At 52.0% G+C, this 5,693-nt stretch overlaps 1 long non-coding RNA gene across 1 annotated transcript in view; it reads right to left on the bottom strand.

The window, feature by feature from the left end:
• LOC123522639 overlaps window positions 1-5,693 on the bottom strand; it is an 18,520-nt gene that overhangs the window by 5,290 nt on the left and 7,537 nt on the right. The window contains exon 2 of the long non-coding RNA XR_006680879.1: window positions 5,298-5,424. This is a non-coding gene — a long non-coding RNA (uncharacterized LOC123522639). The remainder of the gene's footprint in view (window positions 1-5,297; window positions 5,425-5,693) is intronic.

The raw sequence follows: 5,693 nt of genomic DNA, 5'->3' as shown, positions 1-5,693 counted from the left end.
GAAGCCAATCTTGCAAGCTGAAGCAGGGAACTGCTAAGGCAGCTGCACCCTGGTGCGACCATCACAAAGCAAGAGACCCGAGAACTAGAAAGGCAAGGCTCACCACCCATTTATCCCTCCGCCTTTCAATTAGCCCCATATGTGATTATCAGCCAGGTTGGCACAATTAACTAACTCAGGCACCAAGCCTCAGCAAGGTTCTTTCAGTAACAGTAATCTGGTCGGCAGAGGACGGCTTGTATGAGCCACTCCCAGGAGCTCAGGCCTGGCCCTGACTAGTTTGGCAGCCACTTGGACCCCTGAGTCCTGGGAAACACTGTGTCTGTGTGAGTGGGGGGTCCATTGCGGAGGGGGAGGAGCTTCCGTGGGGAGGGTCAGGGGCTCCATAGAAAGACCTTTCCCCGAGAAGAAGGGCGATTCTCAAGAGGAAACGGCCCCAGCAGCCTTCTCTGTGCGTGATGTCCCGAGCCCCATCACCCATTTCCGACTGGGAGGAGGCTTCAGGGAGGGGCGGTCAGAGGCTGCCCTGCTGCTTCAAAAACGTCCACGGACAAATGTCCTGAGACGTCACAGCTCCTGTGGTCTGCGGCAGCTGAGGCCAGCTGTGTGGAAGAGAGAGAGCCCGCCCCTCCCCTGCTGTGCATAAGCAAATGTGGTGAAGAAAGCTGATGGTGCCCAGCTATCTAAAGATACAGTGTCTGGGGTCTTAAAGGCTTGAAGGCAAACAAGCGGCCATCTAGCTCAACAAAGCCCGCAACAAAGCCTGCATGTGTAAAGCCAAATTAGCCCCCATGACTGGCTGCGAGATCTCGGGCAGGCTGTGGTTTCATGTTTCCTAGCAGTGCAAAGTAGGATGTACCCAGAGACTGAGGCTAGCCAACCAGGGAATAACACAGCGAACCCAACCTCCGAGGGGAGGATCACATGGCCAGCGCGGGTACTACACAAAGGACCAGACTGCCAACCTACCTCAAATGAGCCAATCAGTGGATTGATGGGAAGGGGGGGGCTGGGAACGCCCCTTTACATGTACCTGTGAATAAATACTTTGGAATTTCTTTTGTGAGGGCTCTTGTCCAAGGCGGTGCACGCAGTTAAGCACCTGAGGACTTGAGCCTTGGCTTAAGCTAGTATAATTAAAACCTCTTCTGTTATTGCAGCCTTGTGTCTGATCTCCTTCCATTAAAAGGGTAATTGCTCCAGGTCCCTAACACATGGAAGGAGCACACCAGCTTCTGTGATCACGAAGTGTTGAAGGGATCAGTTATCAGGCATCAAAGAACAAAAAAATCCTATCATTGTGAATAAGGGGGAGTGCGGGGTGGAAAACCAGAGCCCATCTGTAGGCAATTGGACATCGCCTTACGGAAAGGTCTCAGGAAGGAAAGGAGCCAGCCAGGGTGCAGTGTAGCAACTAAGAACCAGGAAACTTTCCTCTAGTTCCTAAATGATTCCTCCCCCACTATCAAGATCCCAATTCTACCATACAAATTTGGCTAGACCAGAGGATGTACACTGGTACAGATAGGAACTGGAAACACACGGAATCCAGGGCGGATGATCCCTTCAGGACCAGTGGTGAGAGTCGAGATACCGGGAAGGTGGAGGGAGGGTGGGGTGCAAAGGGGGAGCTGATTACAAGGATCTACATATAACCAACTCCCTGGGGGACAGGCAACAGAAAAGTGGGTGAAGATAGAAGTAGGACAGTATAAGATATGACAAAATAATAATTTATAAATTATCAAGGGCTCATAAGGGAGGGGGAGGGAGGAGGGGAAAAATGAGCTGATGCCACTGGCTCAAGTGGAGAGCAAATGTTTTTAGAGTGATGGGGGCAATGAATGTACAAATGTGCTTTTTCATAATTGATGTATGTAAGGATTGTGATAAGAGTTGTATGAGCCCCTCATAAAATGATTGCAAAAAAAGATTGATGCGTATAATTAGGGCTTCTTAGGTTTCGTTACTGTATAATGTAGGCTGTGTCATGTAAAATGTATACTGCATAACGTATGAATACACCACAGTTGACTCATCCTGTTTGATGGTAAAGAAAGAGCTCTCTCTCCCAGTCCTTGCTCCCTCCTGGTCCTCCTTCCCCTCCCTCACTCCTGATCCTCCTGCTCTCTCTCCTGCCCTGAACCACTAAGAGGAGCTGAGGTGAGCAGGCTACCATGAAATGTGTCTGACTCCATTATTTCAATCTCTCCTTATTCTCTACGACTTTATTATAACATATATATTTTTTAACCATACAATTGCACCTATCGAACCCTTGATTGGTTGTGGGGGGGCTGGCCTTCCCCCATAGCCTTCAGCTCTTCAACTGAACCACACTTTAAGGCCGGTTTCGTATTCGGTGGGGTATTTCAAACTCAGTGGAACTCAAGCAGCAAGGCTGGCGGTTTGAACCCACCCAGCACGAGGGAGCCCACATCGGCTTTCTGGAAGGAGGCCCAGGGGTGGTGAGGGCGCCCTACAAGGAGCCCACATCGGCTTTCCTGTGGAAGGAGGCCCAGGGGTGGTGAGGGCGCCCTACAAGGGTCTCTGGGAGTTGAGTCAACACTAGGGCACCAAGCCTCAGCAAGGCTCTTTCAGTGACAGTCATCTGGTCGGCGGAGGACCCATTGTGTGAACCACTCCCAGAAACTCAGGCCTGGCCCTGACTAGCTTGGTGGCCACTGGACCCCTGAGTCCTGGGAAACATCGTGCGTGGTTGGTGGTGGTCCATTGAGGAGGGGGAGGGGCTTCCATGGGGAAGGTCAGGGGCTCCATAGAAAGACCTTTCCCTGAGAAGAAGGGCAATTCTCAAGAGGGAACACCCCCGGCAGCCCCATCTGTGCGCTTTGCACATGATGTTCGGAGCCCCAACACCCACTTCGGACCGCAAGGAGGCTCCGGGGAGGGGCTGTCCGAGTCTGACCTGCTGCTTCGAAAATGTCCACGGACAAATGGCCTGAGAACATCACAGCTCCTATGGTCTGTGCGGAGGCTGAGGCCCAATGTGCGGACAAGAGAGCCTGCCCCTCCCCCGCTGTGCTCCCCCACCTGGTCTCAAGGGGCATGAAGATGGGCCCAACGCAGCTTCCATGAGAGCAGCGTGTCCCACAGTCGTGGGGGAAGCCCCTGGCTGGTTGGGTCTGTCTCCAGGGTGGGGGGCGGGGCTGCATGGCCACACACTTCTTCCTCAGTTTCTCAGGACAATAGGGGTCCTTGCCTTGAGCTAGAAGGTTGCAGGGAGCCTGAGCATCGCACCCCGTGCGCCGGGCCCCACGTCCTCCCTCCCGCTGCAGGTTTTCTGCGTGCCCACTGTCCTCCAGCTGCCCAGCCAGCGAGCAAACCTGTGTTGGAGGGTCTGAGAGCACACACACAGACACGCACACACGGGCACACTCGCACACCAGCGTGTCCTCTCACAGGGCACTGGGGGACCCTTAAAGACAGCAGCCCTTCACCCCAGCCAAGGAGCAGACAGAGAGAGGCGTGTGGAGAATACATGGATATGGACTAACGAGTCCTAAAGCGCACCTTCACTCTGCCCTGTAAGGCCAACCGCACACAGCAAGGCCGATAGCACACAACTGGAAAATGATTCCGAGACATCATGCTGTGTTTTGGACTTTTGTATTTGCAACGCATTTCGAAGAATAATGCATCTGACAGAGCGTGTGTGTGTGTGATGAGAACTGCGTGCCACCTTTATGCTTTACTCCTTCAAAGGAGTCTGGTAAGGAACGTGCTGTTAAGTAAATGCTCAGTGGGGGCAGGCTCCTGTTATTTTCTATGGGTTGGGGGGTTAGCATTTTCTTTTAATCTCACAAAAGGGATAAGAAGGGGGTGGGGGGATTTTGTCTGTTAGTCGTTCTACTCTTACACACACACACCAATATCTTAACTGTTTGGTGTTAGTTACACAAGCACTTTGGATTTTGGTTTTATACGTGGTCAATCGTTTTGTCATTATTGATTAAAAAATACATCCTACAAATATTCTCATTTTTTCAAACAGTCCAACTCTTTTGAAAAATGAAGCATGAATGCTCCCCTGCTTGCCTCTTAATCCTTCTTCATGCTGCCCCAGAGAGAGCTCGCTCTACGCGCCATCTCCCCATTCAGTCGTCTGTACATAAAACAGCACCACATGCACGTCATTCACATAGCCCCTGCTGCAGCTCCACCTCCTCAGCAGCAATCATCATGCGACGTCTCTCTCTCTCAATCACTGCACACAAGCAATGTCCCCTCCACAGCTGTCCTAATCACCTCTGTACATTTGAAAGCCGGTGATGAGCCCACCCACTGCCATCTCCACAAAGACACAGCTCTCTCTGGGTTCATGCAGGAGACTGAGGTGAATCCAAACCCTTCAGAGGCTCAAGTAGAAAGAAAATGTTTTGAAAATGACGATGGCAACAAATGTACAATGAATGGATGGGTGGATTGGGATAAGAGTTGTCCGAGTCCCCAATAAAATAATTAAAATACAAAATCATATTATCCATTTGGTTTTCCACATACGCTTAAATTCACTTCTTATTACTAAAAACAAAAAATAAAAATTTAAAAAGTAAAAAAAGACAAAGAAAATATGTCCTAGTGATAGAAACTCAGCTGGAGATCCTAGGATAGAATTTCCAGTCACAGACTTTGTGTCACTGCAAATAGTTTCAGCAGCTCTCTATCTTGCGGCGGCATGCCGCGGGAGTGTCTATGCCCTACTGCGGGGTGGCCCAGCACAGCGCTATAGCACTGTGTGTGTGTGTGTGTGTGTTGTGTGCAGACTCCTGGGCACACAATGCTGTGGCTGCTCCTCTACCGGGTCCTGGTACAAAAGCACACATCTCCCTTGAAGGAGTCGGCGCAGGATGGGGTCTGTCTGATGGCTGAAGCGTGTTCCAGGTAAGGGTGATGCCAAGACTACCTGAACCAGGAGCTGTGCCCGACCCGTCCTGCACTGGCACATACAACAGACACCTGTGTTGTTCTGACTCCCTCAAGAAGCCTGTTCGCCAGCACCACACGCCTGCCCGTTCATCTAGGCCTTCTCCACGCGCTGCACACACTCGAAAAGCACAGACGACGGCAGGACGCTGCTATGCGTGCACCGCAAGGCACACACCCGCACATGTAGCTGCTGTGTGCTGACGTCTGGTCGTGCACGGCTCTGCGTGCACAAGCGGGCAGGCACATTCACGTATAGCTGTGATGTCTGGTGACGTGCTGCTCTGCGTGTAACACGCACATGTAGCTGTTGTGGGGCTTGTGGCGGCATGCTCACTAACCCCCGTGCGTACCTGTTTTGTCTGTCAGCAGAGACACGCGGAGGGTGCTGGTGCGGATGACCGTCCGGCGATGTGCTCGTCCCTCATGCTCATCCAGCCGCAGGCCGGCCGCTTTGCCAGGTCCAGGATCACGCGCCAGCTGCCAGGGAAAACATATCCGCACTCAGCACAGCCCAAGACAGGAGATGTTTTCAGAGGAATCTGCTTATTGACAGATAGTACTTTTAAATTCCATTGGGGCCACACTGGATTTCAGACTGTTAGGCGAATTGGTTGACAGTGAAGTCAACGCAGGTTTTCCCGCTCAGAGAATGGTGGCAGAACCCCAAAGGCACAGCTGTCCAGACGATCCCGCCGCGCTGTGAGCCTTTAAGACTCAGTGGAATGACTGTGGGCTTTCAGGGCCCG

Source organism: Echinops telfairi, unplaced genomic scaffold (genome assembly GCF_000313985.2).
Source record: "Echinops telfairi isolate 266 unplaced genomic scaffold, ASM31398v2 ScPeMD7_7427;HRSCAF=8465, whole genome shotgun sequence".
NCBI classification, from domain to species: domain Eukaryota; kingdom Metazoa; phylum Chordata; class Mammalia; order Afrosoricida; family Tenrecidae; genus Echinops; species Echinops telfairi.
This window is presented reverse-complemented; position numbering and strand designations above follow the sequence as displayed.